General features: G+C 30.8%; 1 long non-coding RNA gene across 1 annotated transcript in view; it reads right to left on the bottom strand.

Moving 5' to 3' along the window:
- Nucleotides 1-24,816, bottom strand: part of LOC142317268 (uncharacterized) — a 90,903-nt gene that overhangs the window by 13,623 nt on the left and 52,464 nt on the right. The window lies entirely within an intron of this gene.

Raw genomic sequence — 24,816 nt, 5'->3', positions numbered from 1 at the left:
GGGGTGTCCCCATTAGAAGCGAAGCACAAAGGACCGAGTCCCGGTTGCTGGGTGATGGAGGCCGGGAACAGCAGAGCCGGGCCTGGCGTTTCCCTCGTCTAGCGACTAGAGACAAACGCACCTCCCGGAACCGTGTTCATGCTTAATTGGGGGTCTGGTTACGGGAGGTAGGGGAAAAATAATAATAATAAACCCACCGAATTGGTCTAGTGGTGAACACGTCTTCTCAAATTGGCTGATTTCGAAGTCAAGATTTCCAACGTTCAAATCCGAGTAAAGGCAGTTACTTTTATACGGATTTGATTGATCTTGGATTCCGGTGTTCTTTGGTGGTTGCGTTTCAATTAACCACACATCTCAGAAATGATCGACCTGAGATTGTACAAGACTACACTTCACTTACACTCATGGATATCATCCTCATTTATCCTCTGAAGTAATACCTGACGCTGATTCCCGGAGGCTAAACAGGAAAAAATAAACATAAACCAACCACCTTCATCCGGAGGTCCCGGGTTCGAAGTCCAGTCAGGCATGGCATTTTCACATGCTACAATTCATTCTTCTCATCCTCTAAAGCAATATCTAACGATGGTCCCGGAGTTAAGAAAAAAAAAATACACCGGTATCCACTGTTTAATAATCAAACTTGTAGAAAAGCATCTAACTTTTCTAGGATTTGAATCTCAGAATCTTCGACTTTGAAAATTAGCTGTTCAAAAAATTATTTGCGACAACTAGTTAACAATAGACCAGCTCGGTGGGCATAACAAAATCTTGTGGTGTAAATTTATTAATGATAAAAGAAATAAAACAGTTATACACTCCTCTTTCCCAATATATTACAGTTTTTGAATCTCAGTTTTTATTTAAATTTTATTTTAATATCCGTAAAAAATATTCATAGGATGTACTTTTTTAGCGAATAGTCAAGATTATACTGTTTGTGACTACGAATAAAGTATTAGAATAACAAATTTACGTTTTGCAACAAAATCTTTAAAAAAAGCTCGGTAATTTTAGATAAGTGTATTATGAATAGTAATGCGAGTAATTTTAAATTATTTCGTTATATTATCCACATCTCTAAAAACAAAAATTAAATTCATTATCCGTGATGTTACATAAATTTACATATTTATAAAGAAAAATAGAACCTATTTTATCACGTTAAAATTTACATAGAAAAAAAATTAATTTCTTATTTGTTTTCTTTTTAAAACTCAAATTATTATATTTTATTTAAATTGAATTAATATGTTATTAATTATTAACAACACCTTAGTATTATACTTAATTAACTTTTTTTCATGCATTTTCATGTAACGTTTACAAGGCGCAGATGCTTAGAAGTAAAGAGAAAAAAAATTGTAAAATATAGAATTTTATCCAACGATAAATAATTGGAAGATATATTCATAAATTAACTACTTAATAACTGAAAACTTTAATTTTAAAAAATTTTTATATATAAGAAAATCTGATGTGGACACCACATGACTTCCTTGCACGCCTATTAAATTACAAATACGAATTCTTTCCTGCACGTCATTTGAAATTATTTCATTTGAAAGTGAGATACGCTCCTTCAATTCTTTAATAAAATGAACAGTTACACAATTGCTGAAATATTCGTTTTTATTAACATAAAATATTTATACAATTATTAATTCAACATAAGAAAGAAGCCATAATAAGAAAGGGAGTCCGACAAGGATGTTCTCTATCTCCGTTACTTTTTAATCTTTACATGGAACTAGCAGTTAATGATGTTAAAGAACAATTTAGATTCGGAGTAACAGTACAAGGTGAAAAGATAAAGATGCTACGATTTGCTGATGATATAGTAATTCTAGCCGAGAATAAAAAGGATTTAGAAGAAACAATGAACGGCATAGATGAAGTCCTACGCAAGAACTATCGCATGAAAATAAACAAGAACAAAACAAAAGTAATGAAATGTAGTAGAAATAACAAAGATGGACCACTGAATGTGAAAATAGGAGGAGAAAAGATTATGGAGGTAGAAGAATTTTGTTATTTGGGAAGTAGAATTACTAAAGATGGACGAAGCAGGAGCGATATAAAATGCCGAATAGCACAAGCTAAACGAGCCTTCAGTAAGAAATATAAGTTGTTTACATCAAAAATTAATTTAAATGTCAGGAAAAGATTTTTGAAAGTGTATGTTTGGAGTGTCGCTTTATATGGAAGTGAAACTTGGACAATCGGAGTATCTGAGAAGAAAAGATTAGAAGCTTTTGAAATGCGGTGCTATAGGAGAATGTTAAAAATCAGATGGGTGGATAAAGTGACAAATGAGGAGGTATTGCGGCAAATAGATGAAGAAAGAAGCATTTGGAAAAATATAGTTAAAAGAAGGGACAGACTTATAGGCCACATACTAAGGCATCCTGGAATAGTCGCTTTAATTTTGGAAGGACAGGTAGAAGGGAAAAATTGTGTAGGCAGGCCACGTTTGGAATATGTAAAACAAATTGTTAGGGATGTAGGATGTAGAGGGTATACTGAAATGAAACGACTAGCACTAGATAGGGAATCTTGGAGAGCTGCATCAAACCAGTCAAATGACTGAAGACAAAAAAAAAAAAATATTAATTCAACAATCTTACAAGAATTATTAGGATAGAGTAAAAGTCCCTTAATTACTTGTTTTACTAGATCAGTGTTATTCGTATCTTCGAGAGTTGCTGATTAACAAAAGTTTTAGATTTCTAGTGTGTCGTATAAACAAAAGTTAATAATAATTAAACTATTCCGTTTAGTGAACTCCTGCATACTGGTTACAAATATTAATTTCAACCTAACGGTATAAAATATTCACTTTTTATTATTGGATTATTTGGTGAATAATCAAAAATGAACACGAAACAATCCTAGAGGGAAAAGAAAGATAACATAAAAAGATACAACTCGAAAAAGGACAAGAAAATGAATATTAAGGTGAATAAATATTAAGACAAAGGAAGAATAAAAAGATTAAGAGAAAATGATAAAAGAAGAAAAAACGTTAAAACCAAGGAAATAACGCGACCAAGGCGTTTATGAGTTATGCGAGATACATATGAACATGTCACACTGAAACAAGTTAAAATGGATTCAGGGATTATCAAAATGGTTATTTCAGTTGAAATCTAAAAATCGAAATGTTTCGTGATCACAATACATCCTTTACTTCGTACTAGGAAGTAAAAAAACGGTATCAAAGTATTTGCTGACATTCTAGGCTTCGCCAGTTCAATATTACCATTAAAAAAATAAAAGACCGGAATATACTATAGGTGCCAAAGCAATTTTTATTTTAATAACTCAGTGTATTTTTTTCTTCAGTGGTGAAGAAAAATGCAAATAAGAGATAAATATTAAAAATTAAAAAATCACGACTGCCAAAAAAAAACAAAACCATTTAATTTGCTATAGGAAAATTAAAGAGCGTGCGGGTGGCAATTTTGTGTATAGTATAATCTTTTTCTAATTTTTTAAATTATATAAACACACACACACACACACACACACACACATATATATATATATATATATATATATATATAAAATCTATGAAACTACCGGTAACGTAAGGATTCCATCGCGGAGTCATACATCTACATCGGTTCACTCGTTGAGCTGCTACGGGAGAACAAAAAAAACCTTCATACATACATACATACACTGCAAATACATTATACTCCTTTTTGGGCAAAAAATATTTCAAGAACACATGCAGTTCTACTAATGTCATTAGCATAAATGAAAATATAAAGTAAGCATTAATAAATGAAAAATCGGAAGACTGGTTGAGAAGATATAACAACATTTACGAATAAAAGTGATTTGTTAAAACGAAAGTGTACCACATGCATGCATACGTTAGTCTTCAGCCTAATAACAAATATCCTGTATGAATTTTTAAAATCGGACGATTGTTTGCAGATATATTATATTAGCACCCCATTGCACCTTCCAGAACAGCATCGCAGGGGCATTCCGTTTGTTACCAGTTGATGGTGATGATCAGTCTAGCCTCGGACGAGGTGAAGGGATCCCCTCTTTATTTTTTCTGTTTAGCCTCCGGAACCTATAATGATATATGATAGGTGTACGTCTATGAGAATGATATGTATGAATGTAAATGAAGTGTAGTCTTGTGCTGTCTCAGGTCGACCATTCCTGTGATGTGTAGTTAATTGAAACCTAACCACCAAAGAACACTGGTATCCACGACATACTATTCAAATCTGTATAAAATTAACTGCCTTTACTACGATTTGAACATTAGAAGGTTGAAATCAGCTGATTTGCGATGACGAGTTCACCATTAGACCAACCCATGACTCTAGCCTCACATGGAAACCCAACGGGAAGTCCATTAATATTAAACAGAGATTTTTTTTAATTTAATAATATTATTTTATTTTATTTGTCATAAATTTAATTCTATTATTTTTGAAATATTCTTTATTCGATGGATTTGATTCATTCAGTTCAAATCCAGCTCACAGAGTAATAGAGGCTCACAGTTCACAGTTCATTAATTCAAGTCATTAAAGTTTCTGCTTCAACCGGAAAATCTTCATTACTGCATATATATATAATTATATGCATATTTATATAGTCTATGACACAACCGGTAACGTAAGGATTCCAACACGGGGTCATATATCTAAATCGGTTCAGTCGTTGAGATGATACGGAAGAAAAAACATACATACATTATACACCCTAAATACATTACACTCCTTTCTGGGCAGTCTTGTAAAAAATTATTTTTTAATAATAAAAATTAAAAAAGTTAGTCAAAAAATAGAATATATTTCTAGAGAATAAATTTTAGAAAATATTTTCTAAATATATATATATATATATACATACATATAAAGGTTAACGAGGTTAACGTAATTCTAAAATTTTTACTCTAACTCTCATACCCCTTCAAATAAGAAAAAATTTCAAAAAACCTTTTTTGTATTTGAGGTCTAAGGTCAACAATTTTAAAAAATTGTAGTCATTTTTTCATAGTTGTATATATGAAGTAAAACTTTCAAAAGATTTTTGAAAAATATTTAAACCGAAGGGAAATACAGCAAAAGAGCAAAAAATATATATTTTATGAGTTGGGGGGGGGGTAGATTTTTGGAGAAAAATCTTTTTTTTTGATTATTTATATATGCTTTGTAGGTAATAAATTTGTTTTAATAAATTTTTCTATAAAGTACCTCTAAAGAAAATCTAAATTTGATTTTTCGCGATATGCCTCTACCCCTTTAACGAATATTGAAAAAGAATTAATATGATCAATGTCTAGAAATATTTGAGCCAAATTTGAAGAAAATCGGTTTGATCAATCCTAATATATATGGCGGCCAAAAGCAGTGCGACTTAAATACGTACGCACATAAATACATATATATATATTTTGCTTTAGACGAACTTTTTGGATCCTAACACGTAAATATTTTCAAAAGACCCGATACTCCACTTTTGACATGATCACAATAATTTTCCCTCTCATATGATTAGTTATTCTAGGAAAGTATGATTGAAATCTGATCATCAATTCGTGCCTGTAATAAATCCATTTATACTGAATGAGTAAGTTAAAACGCTAAACATAATTACATGTGTCATTTTATAAATGAAATGAAAATGGAAAACGTATATTAAAGTCGTATAAAACTTTAACTTAAACTTTAAGTCGTAAAACTTAAACGTATATTAAAGTTTCAGATTAGATTTAGATTTAGATTAGCAAAAGTTTACGTATTTACCATATTTATACAAAAGACGTTCGAAATGAACGAGCGCTCTGAGCAGTGATGCAATATTATGCTCTAGTAATCATATTGAAAGACCTGACGCAAATCTTTGTTATCAGTGCCGTCGATTACTTGTTGAATAATGAAAAAGAGTAGGATGTATTCTGACAAGACAATATTTCACACATCAAATGATTCACTAGCACGCGTTCATGAGGGTTTTATAGAACGAACTGTCAGTAGAAGACAGTGGACTCCACAATACCCATACTTTTCTATTTGCAATTTTTTCCATCGGGGAATGACCTTCAGATCATCGGTAGTGTGGGGATTAAATTCATAGACTATATTCTTTTTAATACCCCTGATGGAAAAAGTCACAACTAGACAAATCTGGGTACTGTGAAGGCCACTGCCCTCTGCTGACAGTTCGTTCTCTAAAACCCGTATTAACGCGTGCTAGTGAATCGTTTGATGTGTGATGTATTGGTCTTGTTCGAAGAAGCCCTACTCCTTTTCATACTTTGTTAACTGAGCATATAGCTCAATGGGAAATTTTACGGTACACTTCTTGTGCATTGATAATCCGGTAAAAAATCTTCGCTACAAGATTACCAGAAAAAGCACACCATAAACCGATTTTTTCTACATCAACTGGGCTTCAAATAACTGTTGAGAAATTCTAGTCACCTGGTGTTGTGCAAATTATATGATAATATTAACAGACGCATAATTATATATATATATATAAATTTCTCCAATCAGTTTTCCAGCTAGCTACTGCCTGGTCTGAGTGTGTATGTATAGGCAAATGCAATTACTGCTACCGGTTTGTCACGCCTGACGTAGCTGCAATGTAAGCGTAAAAGCATCTGTAAACATGTAGTCCTGAACAGACTTAGTTCGACCAATCTTTGGACGTATGGATAATTGAAACCCAACCACCAAAGAATACCAGTATCCATGATCTCGATTGTACTATCATTTTTTTACCTCAGAGACCATCGTTAGGTATTGTTTCAGAGGATGAAATTAATGATTTTTAGCTAATGAAAATGGCATGCTGACCGGGGTTCGAATCTGGATGTTAGTCAAATCCACATAAAAGCAACTACCTTTACAAGGACTCGAATCTTAGAACTCTCGTCTTAGAAAATCAGCCGATTTTGCGATGAGATTAACAGACGTATAACTAACAGATAAATTTAACTGTGCTTTTTCGATATGAAATGTAGCATCGGATAAATCTTCCTTTGTTGTGACCAATTATAGATTTTTCGGACAGGCAGAAATAATTCTTCGAATATCGGCTATCGCTTCGGAGGGAGTCCTAACGGAAGCTTGCCTATTTCATTTTGCGCTTCAAACCGACTCTCTCTTTGTACATCATTTTTTAACCAAATCGTGTGCTACTGTTTGCTGGGATATTGGAAATAGAAACTTTTTCCTCAAATATTTGACGAAAGGATCCAGAATATATATAAACTTCTACCATAGTAACTTTTCCTCGATCGATTAAAGCAATTTTTAAAAAAACTCATAACTGCAAAGAACGAAATTTGCACTGAATATGAGCAGTTTATAATTGACAACAATAGATGATAGTAGTAACAATGACGGTTATACGAGACAAGAGTTCCAGCCGGCTCGACTATAAGGGCAAACGCGTAATATGCGGCTGCGGCTACAGCTAGCGGCCGGCCGGTCGTGGCCGCATTGCAAAAGGCCGAACAAGCGGCCAGCATGGTGGTAGCCGCGCCTCCACATGATGGATGTTACCGAGATAGCTACAACTGCATATTTGTACGAGTATATTCACTCGAAACAGTAAAGAAAAAAGTATTGGGTACATCCCATTTTACCAAATCGTTTATTAAAAGGCATATTTATGTGATTTTTTTTGGCTTTTTTTGTGATCTCCGTCAGCATGAAAATAAAGTTTCAATTTCACAAGAGTTTTAATGATTTATTAAATAAAACTGCAGACAGCATAAAAGGTATTATAAACACATCACTGCGTCTGTGTATGAGAAATGTTGGTTGGAATATTCATCGGAAGATAATTAAATCCCATAAACTTGATCTTTCTTTAACTTCGGAAATGAATTTTTCTCTAACGAAATCAATTACCGACATTATATCAATATTTTTAAAAAAGTGTCAAGTGAAAAAACGAATTTGAAAAATATACGTTTGCATTCTTTTGATAAATTACACACTAAAATTACTATTTAATTCAATTTTACATACGTTACACTAAACTGAACAGGTCTGATTGCATACTGGCTGACTGGCGTGCGCGTTACCCCATTACAATTAATACAAATTTTGGCTGAAAGATTTCGGTTAGTCGGGGCAGCCAGAACGACAAATCTCTGTTTTCGCAGCGGCCAGTTGGTCGCACCGGCTACGTGCGCTTTCATTCATAAGAGTTCCATATAAATTGGCCGCTTGCGGCCAGCTGCTTTCCTGGCCGTGGCCGCAGCCGCGTAAGTGCTTGTTTGCCCTTAAAAAAAGCATGACTCAACTGGCTTTTCTCCCAAGGAAGAAATTTTACTCTTCTTTATTAAAAGATTTTATAAATGTTTTATAGAAAAAAAGTTTCATCTTTTATTATATTCAATTATTCATGTCCTCTGAATTTTTTATATTAAATGAATTCATTTTGCAAATTTTGTTAACAAAAAAATTTATTCATCCTTAATTTTTTTTAAATTTGTTTTAAGTGTTATATCTATTAAATTTTATCATAATAATTATTTTCGTAAATTACAATATCAGTGAATAAATCTTAAAGAAAACCAAAAATAAATAAATAAGTCATGATAAGCCATGTATAATGTTGGTTCAGAAGAGAAAATACCTCTAGATCAGTAAGCGAAACTAACAGTCTCGTTTAACTATCAGGTTTGAATAATATTAATAATAGTAATTTTATAGTTACTAACAAAAAAGGCAAATAAAAAACAAAAGAACAAATATAAAAAAATTAATTAATTTTCCATCTATGTTACATAATACTGTATTAATTTCAGTAAAAGCAATAATAAGAATAATAATTTATTATTATTATATGAATCCAAAATAAAGATCTAATTCATTCTTTATTTTTAAGAACATCTTAATGGATCTTAATAGCTCAAATAAAATTAAAATAATTAATGATGCATATTTTGATATAAATTAAACAATTATGATTTTTTTTTAATTATTTAACTTTTGGTCTACATAAACAAATTATAATAAATCTGTTGAAAGATATTAATATAGACATAAACATAAAAGAGATAAATATAAACATTTATAAAGTCAATAAAAATCGAAATTTAATTTATAAATTTGTACAAACGTTACAAACTATGATATTTAATATTTCCAAATATTAAAAATTAATTTCGTTAACCCATTCTTATTCTACTTTTAAAAAGTCTCTGACATAATTCAACAATTTATATTAGTTTTACCTATTCAAAATTCTATTTTTTTCTTATTTTCACAAATCAATGAAACTTAATATTTCCCATAATTCTAAAAAGCACATGTTTTTTTTATTTTTGGTCTTACTTTTTATCCATCAAAAAACTTCTCTATCTGTTCCCTCTCTTTTTTTCTGTTTTAGCTTCCGGAACCACCACGTAAGTTATTACTTCAGATGGTGATATGTACGAATGTAAATTAAGTGTAGTCTTGTACGGTGTCAGATCAATCATTCCTGAGATGTGTAGTTAATTTAAACCCAACCATCAAACAACACCGGTATCCACGAACTACTATTCAAATCCAAATAAAAGTAACTGCCTTTGGACCTTAGGATTTTCACCTTAGAACTGTCGATTTCGAAATAAGCTGTTTTGCAAACACGATTTTCACCATTACACCAACCAGGTAGGGTGGATATCGGTGTTCTTTGGTGGTTGGGTTTCAATCAACCACACATTTCAGGAATGGTTGATCTGAGACTGAACAAGACTACTCTTCATTTACATTCATACATATCATCATCTGAAGTAATACCTTACGGTGGTTCCTGAGGCTAAGCAGAAAATGAGAAAGTTATCATAATTTATCTGTAATGATTGTGATAACTACAATATGAAGGTTCATTTCAGTATCGTGAAAAAAAAAATTGGTGGATAGACGAAGGAACGAGGAGAATACCTTATCCACAATTCATAAATGTATCAAATTACTTAAATTTTACTATATTACTTTTCTTTCATTTCAAATTTTACAATTCAAATCGGAATTTCTTTACCTTTTTGAATAAATATACTATGATTATTTTTTTAAGATAATAAATTTATTTATTAATTTCTATTTAATGTTTATTTTATTGATGTGACAGGTTTTGAAATAAATTAAATAATATTTTCTGGCACGTTTTCTGTACAAAAGATATCTTTTTCTTTCAGTTACGATATTACAAACATTTTAGCACTTTATATATATATATATATATATATATATATATATATATAAAGATAAAAGTGAACACAACTTTTTCTGAGAAAAACATTTTATATCTGTAATTTTTTTTCCTGAAATGGAGGGGTAATCTTGCTTTGTTAAACTTATCTTAGTGTTAAACCTCAGCATGGATTTAATATAAACATTCGTTGTTATGTACCCTATCATTCCTTTATATATATATATATATATATATATATATATATATATATATGTGTGTGTGTGTGTGTGTGTGTATATATATATATATATGTGTGTGTGTGTGTGTGTGTGTTTTATAGTTGGGGGAAAAAGAGGCAGTCGTATTACAAATCTCTTGATAAATTCCGTAGAAAATCTGAAACTCTCTTATCGTGTAACTTTAAAATAAGCTGAGCAAAAATTCATAATATTGTTACCTGATATACTTTAAACATAAGAGACAAATAAAAATTGTTTTACGTAGCATTTTGTATTTTAAAGATATTAACTTAAAACGCCTTAAAAGATAACAGACATTACTTTTTTTTATCTAACTTCAAATAAAGAAATAATTTTAATTCTTTTAGTATGCATGTGTCATGTTTATATCCGGTCCAGATAAATCTGAAACATTTCACTGTATATGAAATTTAAAGGCAACTATCAAACAATTTTACTTGAATCTTTCACAAATAGATTCTAATATCCCAAGAAAAGTGTTTTTATACAATTCATTCATTCATTCATTCATAGTGTTCTGCCATTAAGGCAGATCCTCTTACGGCTGCTCCTCTCTACCTAGTTCTATCCTTTGTAAACCTCTTTGTTTCTGCATATTTTCCCTTTATCATAATCTCATCTATCATTTGAAATGTATTCCTTTCCTTGCATTCAACAAACCTTCTTTGCATCCGCTAATAAACATCTTCTTCTTATACAATGTCCTGGCCAGTTTGTTTTCCTGTATTCAATCACTTTTAGCACTTTCCTGCTTTCTTCGATTCTCCTTAATACTTACTAATTTGTTACATTGTCTTGCCATCTGACATTTATCAATATGAAAAACACCCAGATCTCAAAACCCATTATTCGTTTTCTGTCTGCCTTCCTCATTGTCCACTTTTCAGCTTCATTGAGCATCACACTACAAATAAAACATTTAATTAATCTCTTCCTCAACGCTAAATTTAACTTTCCACATTGGAGTTACCCCTTCTTATTAAATGTCTGCTTACTTCTTGATATTCTTCTTTTAATTTCTGCCGTGCAAGTCAGCTCATCGATTATAAAGTTCCTGAAGTACTGAAATTTCTTCACCTGCTCTAAAATTTCATTTTCTATCTTAATCTCAATCCTCTCTTCTTTTCCATCTAATACCATACATTTTGTCTTCTTTTGTTGATCCTCATACCCTGACTTTCGCAAGAATTATTTAAGTTACCAAGCATTTCATTTAGTTTACTTGTCCTCTCCGTCAGTGCTGCCATATCATCAGCAAAACATATACATTCTATTCTTCTTATTCCTATCTTTATTACTCGATTTTCCATTCAGGCAGCATTTAATTACTTCTTCCAGAAATATACTAATCATTGTTGTTAACCTGCAGCATTCCTGTCTCACCCCTTCCAATCCCTACTCTCCCTGTCATTTCGTCTCCATCCCTCACTTTTATTCTCTGGTTATAGTACAGCTCTTTTATTAGGCGGCTCTCTTTCCAGTCAACTTCCTTCTTTTCCAAAATTTGCTGTAATTTATCCCATCTAACTCTGTCAACGCCTTTTCTAGGTCGACAAATGCAACACTACACTCTCTGCTTCCTTTCCATGTATCTCTAACCAATTACTTTTAGCAGCCCTATAGCGTTCCTTTTTCCAACAACTGTTCTAAACCCATCTGTTCTTCTTCAGTAATTTAATAAAACAATTATTTTGATTTATGTGAACTGATAATTTGTCTGAACTCTTTTTTTAAATGGCTTTACAGTCCTTCAGTTATAGAGGAGGCTAAGTACCTTGGCCTCTTCTATAACTCGTCTCTAATCTGCATCAACTCCCTCCAATTCACAACATCCATACTCTTTAAATCTCTTCACGTCGTGCAGCCATTGAATTCTGGGTCTACAGCCAATCCTCCTGACTTGTGTATCTTGGGTAGAATAAAATTGAAAAGCCGACAGTGTGTCTTCCTGTTTATCCTTTTAACCCACATTATACTCCCAACTCACCTTACCTCCGAGTAATACCGCTCCAAGGCTCCTTGAGAATATCAGTTGGTTGTGTAAGTCCGACGAATTTTCTAGATATTCCAAAACCTTCCAGGCATTCAGATCTTTTATCCTATTTACATTATCCATGGCCTGTTTAAAGTCAATATACAGAATTGCAGCTCAAAACCGATACTCATAACACTTTTTCGTTGTCTGTCTCAGAGGAAAAATCTGATCAATAGTAGCTTTCCCCGTTCTAAAACCATTAGTGTTCTCCAATAATTCCTTCTTTATATGAAGGTATTCTGTTCAAAATGCTACAGATTATCTTATAAGCGACATTTAAAAGAAAATTGGCCGGAATTACTTAGAGTAATTCAAGATTTTTGTATTACCTTTCTTAATGTAAAAATTATATTTTTATTATTGAAATTTCGTATAATTAACAAACAGAAAAAAATCAAAAATAAGCTAAAATAAAAATAAAATGGATTATTCAATTACATTTTTTTAACATTTCAAACCACAAACAATTTAGTTTGGCAGTAAATTCAAAAAATCTCAATTTACTGAAGAATTGGCAATATACTTTTTTTCCTTTTGCCTACGTTCTTTGAATCGTTCTATTTTTATTGTTCTATAAATATTTTTGTCTTATTACTTCCTTGTACGAAGTAAAGGAAGTAGAAATATTGTGATCACGAAAAATGTTGAATTTTGGTTTTCAGATTTCAATGGAAATATCCATTTTGACCATCCCTGAATTCATTTTGACTAGTTTCGGCGTGATGTCTGTACGCACGTACGTACGTATGTATCTCGCATAACTTAAAAACGATTAGCCGTAGGATGTTAAAATTGTGGATTTAGGACTGTTGTAACATTTACTGGTACATCTCCCCTCTTGATTGCAATCGACTAGACAAAAAGTTTTCCCAAATATATTTGGATTTTGGACTTTTTCTTAACTGCAGTAATAAGTCTTCATTGAGAACTTTTCAACGATATATCATAAGTGGTACTTATTTTCATTGGTTCCAGAGTTAAAGCCAAATGAAATTTTCATTAATGAAATATTTGGAAATTACAAGGGGAAGGCATATCGGTTCGAATCCGACTTCATCACCTTTTTTTTAACTTAAATATATTGATTTATTAATAATTATTAAACTCTGTAAAAAATGTTTTCCGATAAATAATAACAATAAAAAGAAAAATAATAAAAAAATATCAGAAGTTATTAATGAAATAAAATTTTATGTACTTTTCATTTTAAAAGAATGTATATATGTACTTTAATAGGCGTACAAAGAAGTCATGTGGTGTTCACATCAGATTTATTTTATTTAAAAGTTGAATTGTTTAATAAAAATAAATCGCTACCGGTATGATTAAAACCATTTATAAAAAAGACAAAATTCGAAAAAACCTGATAAGCCTTAATTAGAATAAGTAACAGAATTGTAAATAATCTGGAATAATGCGTTTTTATTCCAATGTTCCCAAATTGTAAAAAAATTATTTTTGTCTGACAGACGTCTGCTTAAGTAGTACGTATATGTATGGTGGCTTGTATTTGGTTTTAATAAAACTTTATTTGGTTTATATAGGACTCTTCCTTGGTCTTACAGTCAACGGGTTCCTGAGACTCCGTTGACCGATTTCCTTCAAATTTGGTAGACAGGTAGAGTTCTACCTTCGGGAGGAAAGAATACATTAATTTTTTTCAAAAATTTTAAAATTGGGTGGGGGTGTTTTATTCATAATTAAATCTCAAATATTTACTGGGACATTTGGCAAAAAACTTTTGTTATTATAGTTGAATTTTTTTTACAAGATCGCAAATTAACAAAAAATTGTATTTAGTATTCATCCTTCCCCAAAAAATGATTATATATATATATATATACTTTTTTTTTTTAGCTACACTTTGCTTCAGAAAAAGAGTAAATTCATTTATCTGCTACATCAATAGTCCTTCAAACCACTTTGGTTTGAAAAAGATGTTAAAAACAGTTTGCCCATCCCACTCTAATTGTCTGTGGTGGCAAAAAGTATTTTTTTAATTGAAAACAAATTGATTTTAAATTTAACCCCTCCCTCAAGACTGCATATAAAATATAACAATGTAAATTTTTTGATAACCATACTCTTCAGTATTGAAAAAATATATTATACCAAAAATTTAATCCCTTCCTAAAAAAATAAGAACTTTATTTACTTAGAATTACGGCTGAATCTTTGTATTTTTAAAATAACTTTAAAAGGTTATAATTTAAATTTATTATCATCACTTAGGAATTATTTTCGTAAAAATTAGTTTTTTCCAAATGCTTACCCTTGAGTATGGAAATGTTGAATGAAAAAAAAATATTTCCCAATTTCAAATGTTTAATAATGAAAACGTAATTTGTTAAACAATAAAGTCCTAAAATAGCTTATTAACTCTCCATTGATGGAGAAAATTTAACAAATTGAAAAAAAAAATCGAATTCTTATTTTAAATTTAATTTAATTTTAGTGAATAGTTTAATCATTAAAAAGAGGCCCCTGATGTATGAGCTCCGAAATTAAAAAAAAAAAAAAAAAAAAACGAAAACATATTTTTCGAAATTGTGATTCTAGTGTACAAATATTAAAATTTTGCTTATAACTTTATTTTGTAGTACATTTTGGTTTCAAAAATTATTTTATCATAAAATGCTTGAATTAAAAAACTGTCGAATTTTTTATCTTTTTTATACGTCATAAGGCCTCTTCATACCACGTTTTTATCAACTCACTTATTTTTCAACCAATTTAAAAGTCTTTTATTTTTTCTTTCTGTTTTTTTCTTATTGTCATTGTTCCACTTCCATAAAACGTTACAATCTATAAAAATATTTTACAAACGTTGTTATAACTATTGTAACTCTTAGATTTAATTTGATAGTATTAAATTATTTTTTTTTTTTAAATGCTGTTCTTGACAACAATCTACTTTTTTATACTAAACTATTTTTTTGTATATTTTTATAATTAAACAAAATTCTTCTAATTTTGGTATATTATGTTTCGTTATCTTAATATTTAATACTTCAGACTGCTATATATATATTTTTTTTGTTATATTTTATTTCATTTGTTTAATTTTATTTATTCTAAAACCTAATCCAAAAGAAAAATCCGTACAAAAACATCTTTTTTTTCTGTACAATGTCATTTTTAATATTTAGGAGATTAAATTGACGTTTGTTTTATAAAAAAATATGACGTCATTATTTATGTATTAGCGTAAAAGTGCTGCTGCTTTGTTTTTTTTTTTATCCTTAAATCTAAAATGTTATCTGTAGTATGAGAAACAAAAGCTAAAATATAAATAAATTAAATACTTTATTCAGAACAATCAATAATTATAAATACGAGACATATTCATAAAGTAAGAGTCGTTTGGTATTTAAACCAAATTAACTCGTGAGGAAAGGTTTTTACTTACAATTTAAGCTAACTACATATCTACTTACTTTTCCACATAATCGTCATTCAGTTCTAAGCACTTCGTAACGCTGCACCTGTTTCATTATCCCCTCTGGATAGAAGTTCTCCGCCTGGGAATTGAACTAGTTAACAAAGGAAGATGAGTTCCTTATCGTTTTCAAACCGTTGTCCACCAAGCCACATTTTCAGTTGCAAGAAGAGGAAGTAGTCGCGAATATAGGTCCGAACTATATGGAGGGTAGTCAAAACGTTTCCAACGAAAATCTTGAATCTTCTTGATTAAGGCAGCGGTGTGAGGATGCGCGTTGTCGTGAAGGAGGATTACGCAGGACGACAGTTTTCCGGAACGTCGATTCTGGATCGCACGTCTCAGTTTGGTGAGCGTTTCCCAGTACTGGTCAGTTGTAATTTTGTTGATCCAGGTTCCATGAAATCAACCAAAATGACGCCATTTTCGTTCCAAAAAACGGTAGCCAACATTTTTCGATTCGAGTACGGAGATTGCTTAAACATTTTTGGTTTTGGGAAACTTGAATTGATACACTGCATTGATTGTTCTTTCGATTTTGCGTAACCTGTAACAATGTAGGGAAACAAATCATCTCCATTTTGTCGATAGCGGTTCAAAAACGCTCTTCCACTGCACATTATTTGCTTATTGTGTTGGTCGGTGATTTTCGGTACCCACCTTGGACACAATTTGTGATATCCTAGCTTTTCTGTGACAATCGTGTAAATAGAGGTCCGTCCAACAAGCAGGAATTCATCAGCCAGAGCACTAACTGTCAATCGCCGATCACATCGTAGTATTATGTTCATTTTTTCAACGATTTCATCGGTGTGAATACTGGGCCTGCAACTCCCCTCTTCGTCATACACATTTGTTCGGTCATTTTTAAAGTCTTGACACCATTATCTAACCTTTCCTTCGCTCATTACTTAGGTCCATACACTAGGCACAATTCTCGATGAATTTCAGCAGCTGAAGATCCTTTTGTACACAGTATCGAATCACAGCGCGCACTTCACAACTGGCAGTTGCTGAAAGGATTGTTACGGTAATTGCGATTTGCATTCACCGGCAGGCAAACAACTAATGAATCAAAACAAAAACTGCAGTGGCTTCGTCAATAGCCGATGGATGGCCATGAATGCGTTAAACTGTGTTCAGACCCGCTAATATTTAAATATAAGCCGACGGCCCTTACTTTATGAATATGCCTAGTTATACATAACATCTCAAGTATAAGGTTCCACTTATTGTAAAAACAAACTACTTTAAAATTTAAATGTCCGATAAAATATAAAACGAATTTATATATTAAACTATCAAAGCAAATCGTTGATAAATTTTTATTAGAGCATATTATTAATTACAAAATTAATGTATAAAAGACAATCCACCCGAAAAATATGAAAATAGTTATTATGTTAGGGCTCTTGAAAGTAAAATGAATATTTGTCAACCTGATGATTTCATATAACTAGAACGCTGGAATTAGCATCTTGAAAATTGAAAAATGTAAAATAAGGAAAAAAAATTACAATAATCGATTCAAAATTTAATAAATTAATCCCAGTTGATCATTAAAGATAAAAACATCGGATTGAAGTTTTACTCCATGATATTGTCGATTTTTAATGAATTATGGCATTTGTCAGTGCCACTTAAAAGAGTGAAAAAAAAAATATAGTGCGTTCGAAAATAGCTATGCTTTAGAATTATGTGATGCATTCTGTTCTTTCGGCGTTAGTTCGGTTGCCCTGTGGGTTCGTTGGGCGTTGCTCAGTAATAAACTAAGACGTCAATTGTTGAGTTGTGATTGAACCTGCTTCGTTTCGTTTATCGGAATTAATATTTGGAAGAAACATAGTAATCCTTTTGGTAGAGGAGCGCATTTTACTCGTTGAACACGTATTTCGTGAAAGTAACAATTATACTGATTTAGCAAAGCAGAAGTTTTCTAAAACGTTTCCAAATAATCCTGTTCCTCACCTAAATGTAGTTCGAACTCTTATCAAAAAATCTCCGGCAGCAGGCTCTGTTGAAGCTGATCGAAATGGAAGACCACATAAAATAAACGAATAGAAGCTTGATATTTCAGATGTTAGGCCAAAAATCCATCAGTTAATGCGTAAATTAGCAAGATGTCGGACTTGATACCGCACATAAAGCTGAAAGAAAAGAACTGGAACTTTTCCCCTACAAAGTAATGTGTGTTCAAGAACTGAAACCTACAGGTTATGCCAAAAAAACTAAATTTTTGTCAAGGGTAATATCGAGGCTATTACGTTTTCTACAGATCAAGCGTGGTTTCATCTGGGAGGATATATTAATTCACAAAATACATGACTGTGGTCGACAATTAACCTACATCAATTACATGAATAATCTTTACATGAAGTGAAAATTAGATTCTGAGTCGGTGTAAGTATTATGCGCATTATAGGTCCAATCTTTTTTAAAAATATAGCTAATATTGATCGTTATTGTGCTGCTTTAACTAACTTCATTAATTAATTAATGGAAGCGGAAATCAATCACGGTTGGTTCCAACAAGATGGCGCCACTTCGCATAAAGCTAACAGATCAATGACTACTTTACGAAATGTGTTTGGTGAACGAATCATTTCGAGGGGTTTGTGGCTTAGACGATCGCCCGATCTGACTAATCAAGAATACTTTCTACGGGGGGGGGGGGCAGTGAAAGAAGCTGTGTGTCGCAACAGACCACGCACGAGTGGCCAACCAAAAACCGTAATAACGGAATACGTACCAAACATTCCAGTGTTTGAAAACAAATTGAAACGTATGTATAGCTGTATTGATATTGGAGGAGGTTATTTCCAACATCTTTAATGAACTATTCCAGTTATTGTAATATCCGTTTCAATAAAATAATGAAATAAAAATACAAAGAAATAATTAAGAAAGTTTCGTCATTATACTTCCATTATTTCAGTGCACAGCAACGTTCCGAACGCACAGTAAAATACAAAAATTTCGACTATTTATTTCTCATTCCCTAACTATTTCGCAGACAGAAACGCATTGAGAGTTTCAGAATACCGTACAATACATACGTTTGACTAACGAGTAGACACTACATACAAACGTCAAATTTCAACTCACTCACCACTGTGATACTAAAATATTGTCTTGAGTTATACAAACACAGTTCCATTATCTGGTATATTAGGGGTAATGTTCTTTTATTATTTTTTTTTTTTTTTATAAGAATAAGTGACTACTCTTTTTGGCAAAGATTGCATAGTCATAAATAATAAACACAGTTATATGTTAATATTATTAATTTTCAAAAATATCGGTCTATATAATTCATATTTATGGACGACGAACAACGATCTAATAGCTCATTTCTTTTTTTGTTTAAACTCGTTTTCACTTTTTAAGAAAGCCCAAAAAGATTATATTATACTTTAGACGGAAATATATGTAAACACAATAAATGTTTAATAATGAAGCAAAGTTTAACGTTTTTTTTTTCAGGAGCTTCAACGAAGAAAAGTACCGTTTGTTATTTTTCATCCCAAGAGAACTTATATAATAAAATACCAAAAAATTTACTTTATGGGTGACAGAAATATAATTACAATTAGGATTAGTCCACGTGAACAGCAATGTTAGATTCTTTAACATTTAAAAATCTCCTTTTTACATTTACCTGAGTAGTACAATTTAGTGTTTTAAAATATTAAAATTAAAAGAATAATGTAAAATAAAAATGAAAGTAGTAGAGAAGAGTAAGTAATGGAATATTAAGAATGTTGAAATACAGCCGGAATTTAAAAATTATGTCAATTTTTTTTTTACTATCGGTTCCAAGAAGAAACTATGAGTAAATAAAATTACAAAAATAACTTGATCAGGGGGTTTCCAATGAATCTCCTACATAAATCTTTTTAAATATTAAATTCCTAAAACTAACAAAATAACAAAACGCGTTTCCAACTAGACCAATCAGGTGGGTTAGAAAATCTTGTACTAAAAAAGATCAGTTTTGTTACACTAAAACATAGGAAGTCTCAAGTTTTCAATTATTAAATTAAATTTCGAAGACGATTGAAGAAAAAGAAAACTACCTTCATGATATTTTTATAATAAATAAATATTAAAAAACCGCCGATCTCCGTAGCGAAATGGTAACGTTTAGGCCTTTCATCCGTAGATCCTGGGATCGAATCCCGGTCAGACATGACGATTTTAATACGCTACAAGTTAACATTTCCATATCCCACGCACAAGCTTCAATCTTGTAGCGATATCATCGAGGGAAAAATCTGATGTAGGCATCACATGACATCCTTGTATGCCTATTAAATTACACTTAACACATTTTTGTAAAATGAAAATTATTTAAAATTTTATTTCATTAAAAAATTCTCTTTCTTTTTGCGGTTATTATTGAATTATTATTCATCTTTTTTTTACAATAAGGTTAATAATTATTAATAAATCAATATATTTAAATTTAAAAAACCAAGTTAAAAAAAAAAGGAGATGAAGTCTGTTTCGTACCGATGTGCCTTCCTCCAAGATGCAAATATTTCATTAATTAAAATTTTATTTGGCTATAACTCTGGAACCAATGAAAATAAGTACCACTTATGTACATCGCTGAAAAGCTCTCAATGAGGGCTTATTACTGCAGTTAAGAAAAAGCAAAAAATTCAATAGCTTTGGATTTTAGACTTTTTTAGACACTTTTGATGCAGTCGATTAATCAAATGCGAAGGTGCACAACTAGATGTTACAACAGTCCTAAATCTAAAATTTTACATTATACGGCTAACGTCACGCCGAAAAGTAGTCAAAATGGATTCAGGGATGGTCAAAATGGATATCTCCGTTGAAATCTGAAATCCGAAATTTATGGCGATCACAATACTCATTTCGTTCTTACAAGAATGTAAAACCAATCAGAATTTCGTATAAATAATTTTTATCACACAGAAAGAATTTATTTCCTTGTGTTTTTTTTTCACGATTGCAAAATAATTAGTAATAATAGTTATAAAAATTAAGTAAAAACGAATTTTTTTTTTAAACCTTATTTTAGCAAATAAGCACTTATATATTATTTATTATTACAATAGTTTTTTATATTAATAAATTTGTTTATTTCCTTGCTAGAAGTAAAGGAAGTATTGTGATCGCCAGAAATTTCGGTTTTCAGAATTCAACGGAAATATCCACTTTGACCATTCCTGAATCCTTTTTTACGGTGACGTCTGTACATACGTACAGTATCTCGCCTAACTCAAAAACAATTACCCGTAGGATGTTGAAATTTTGGATTTAGGACTGTTGTTATATCTAATTAACCATCTTCCCTTTTGATTGCAATCGACTCGACCAAAGATATCCAAAAAAACTCAAAATACCCAAAAATTGGATTTTGGATTTTTTTTAACTGCAGTAATAAACCTTCATTGAGATCTTTTCAACATATTTCATATGCGATAGTTATTTTCAATGATTTCAGAGTTATAGCCAAATAAATGTTAATTAATGAAATATTTGTATCTTACATTGGGAAGGCCCTTCCTTCTTTTTCCTGTTTAGCCTCCGGTAACTACCGTTTAGATAATTCTTCAGAAGAGGAATGAGGATGATATGTATGAGTGTAAATGAAGTGTAGTCTTGTACATTCTCAGTTCGACCATTCCTGAGATGTGTGGTTAATTGAAACCCAACCACCAAAGAACACCGGTATCCACGATCTAGTATGCAAATCCGTGTAAAAATAACTGGCTTTACTAGGACTTGAAAGCTGGAACTCTCGACTTCCAGATCAGCTGATTTGGGAAGACGCGTTCACCACTACACCAACCCGGTGGGTCACATTGGGAAGGCTCATCGGTTCGAATCAGACTTCATCTCCTTTTTTTTTTTTGACTTCTTTCAATTTACTTTTTTTAATTGTTTGTTTTTTTAATTTAAATATGTGTATTTAATAATTATTGTTACCCATGATTGTAAAATACTTTTAAAATAAATAATAATTCAATAAAAATAAAAAGTTATTAGTGAAATAAAATTTTATTTACTTTTAAAAAGTGTATATGTAATTTTATAGGCATTATTACATATGTGTACATCTAGTAGATTTGGTGAAACATTGATTATTTAATATTAATTGAAAATTATAATTTAGAATCGTATTATGTTTGAATTTTGTCGTTTAATTTCTGTTTAATTTTATTTGATTATTCTAGAATTTCTTTTTAATTTTATCTACATTAAAGTTAACTATAGAGTGACTGAAAAATATACCCACACAAGAACAGTTATACTGAGGCATACATACCTGATCTTTAATAAATTGAAAACAATTCTTATCTTTTAGTTCATTACTTCTCTGATATTGTCGGGTAATATTCTCCCTAAATCGGAATTTATCATAATTTCGTTTATTTGTTTTTTGTTGCCAATCATTTAATCGCTCTTTGGTTTGATATAACTCTTCTTATCTTAATTTGTACACGTTCTCTAGTTTTCAAAGTTTCTCTGCCTTTATATACATCATCCTATTAATCTTATTATTCTTTTCTTGGTCTTAACATTTACATCGTCATTATATTTATCATATTCTCTAATTTTTTTATTCTTCCCTTGTTCTTAACATTTTCTTCCTTTTCATATTCAATATCTTGTCGTTTTTTTGAGAAATATTTCTTCATGTTGTCTTTCTTTATCATGTATGATTGTTCTTTTTCATTATTGATTATTCACCAAATAATCCTAAAATATAATCTGAATATTTTACTCCGTAACGTCGAAATTAACATTTGAAACCAGTATACAGGAGATCACTAAACGGAATAGTTTAATTATTATTAACTTCTGTTTATACGACACACCAGAAATCTAAAACTTTTGTTAATCAGCAACTAACGAAGATACGAATAATACTGATCTAGTAATACAACTAATAAAGGGACTTTTACTCTATCCTAATAATTCTTGTAAGATTGTTGAATTAATAATTGTATAAATATTTTATGTTAATAAAAACGAATATTTCAGCAATTGTGTAACTGTTCATTTTATTAAAGAATTGAAGTAGCGTATCTCACTTTCAAATGAAATAATTTCAAATGACGTGCAGGAAAGAATTCGTATTTGTAATTTAATATGCGTGCAAGGAAGTCATGTGGTGTCCACATCAGATTTTTTAAATCATTTATTTATTAAAAATAAAAACAAACACCGTTAAAATAGGTTTGATTGTTTTTAAATATCTATACTACTATATAAAGGGAAAACTTTTTTTTTTTTGTTCGGGTTACACGAAAAAACTACCCAATTTAACGCAACTAAATTTTACTCATGTTTATTGGCATAACGTAGAAGGTCTTTGGATATATATCATATTGAAAAATGTCTTAAAAATTATATATGATGTAGTAGTGGAGATTTGCCTGTTAAATCACAAACTTTAATGAATTGTATCTAACAATATGTGAGTTGTGTTTCAACTGATTGATTTTTAACATACAAAAATAAATTTCTAGATTTTTTGAGCTTCATTCCGGATTTTTAGGATAAAAATTCATTTTTGTTTATTTTTGAAACCCTGTTATTTTTTATTTTTATTTTTCGGTAACAAATGAAGAAATCAATATGATTTTTGGTGAGTGTAATCATCATGTCAATAAACCAATTTCTAGATTTTTGAAATTCGATTTTGAAATGGGATGAAGAAATGTAAAAACATGTCTGATAAATGATTATAAATTCTTCCAATCCCGACTATAGTAAACGAGACATTCAGTAGATCTCAGCTTGCAAATACTCTTCAGATAAATATTCAAAAACACTTTTTCAGGTTTTTTTAATTCCGATTAAGAGGTACGAAAATATATGCCACTGTGGGCTTAACTGACACAGTCACTGCCACTGTATGTTTGACTAGTTGCACCATTTTTATTTTATTAATTTTTGTTTCTAACCTCCGGAACCACCGTTAGGTATTACTTCAGAGGATGAGAATAATGATACTTTTTGTAGCGTGTGAAAATACTATGCCTGACTCGAACCCGGAACCTCTGGATGAAAGGCTGAGACGCTACCACTCGCGCCATGGAGGCTGGCTGACTGGTTGCACCTGCCTCCTGTTACTTGACTTATAAACATAAAATAAAAAGATTGACCGCTATGGGATGTAACCATATATCACGGGCGAAGCTGCGACGGGGAGCTAGTCATTATATATACACATACATACGCAAGAATATTAATGAAAAAAATTTACTTATACAGATGCCGTGACAACATTTATAATTAAATATTAAAATTCTAGAATATTATACTTTATAGGTTAGAGTAAAATAAATAAATTAAAAATTAAAAAAATAAATAAAAATTAAAGGATTTATTGTAAGGAAGTAATATTTATTAAATTAATAAAAATAAGAAATAATTTGTAAATAGAAAGCGATTTTAATATTTTCATTTGGCCGTATCTTTTATATGTAAAATCCATAATAATAATTTAACGAAGTGTAAAACAATTCGCAAAAAAATTCCTGGATTTTTATTAAAAATAAAAAATAAATTTTTTATTTATATATAAATATATAATTTTTGTTTGCAATAATAAAGTCAGTTAGATGTTTATGCAGCGTATAAGAAGAGATTTTCATTTTCATGGAAATTAATTTCTAAATGTAGTATTACTACAATTCTAGTTTTGGCTCAGTCTCATTTTACAGTCGGTTAAATTTTTTTTTCACCACCAGTGAGAAGATGGAGTGAGAGAGAACGAGAGAGAGTGCGAGTATGAGGAGAGGTAGAAATTGAGAACTGGGCGTGCTGTGTACTGATACAACTGACCTAACCTAAAACTGGAAGTGCAACATGTCGAGCGAGTGCATTCTATTGATTACACTCTCCGTAAAGGA

This window comes from Lycorma delicatula, chromosome 1, assembly GCF_047948215.1.
Source record: "Lycorma delicatula isolate Av1 chromosome 1, ASM4794821v1, whole genome shotgun sequence".
Taxonomy (NCBI): domain Eukaryota; kingdom Metazoa; phylum Arthropoda; class Insecta; order Hemiptera; family Fulgoridae; genus Lycorma; species Lycorma delicatula.
The sequence above is the reverse complement of the archived record's forward strand: the minus strand, read 5'-3'. Positions and strand labels throughout refer to the sequence as shown.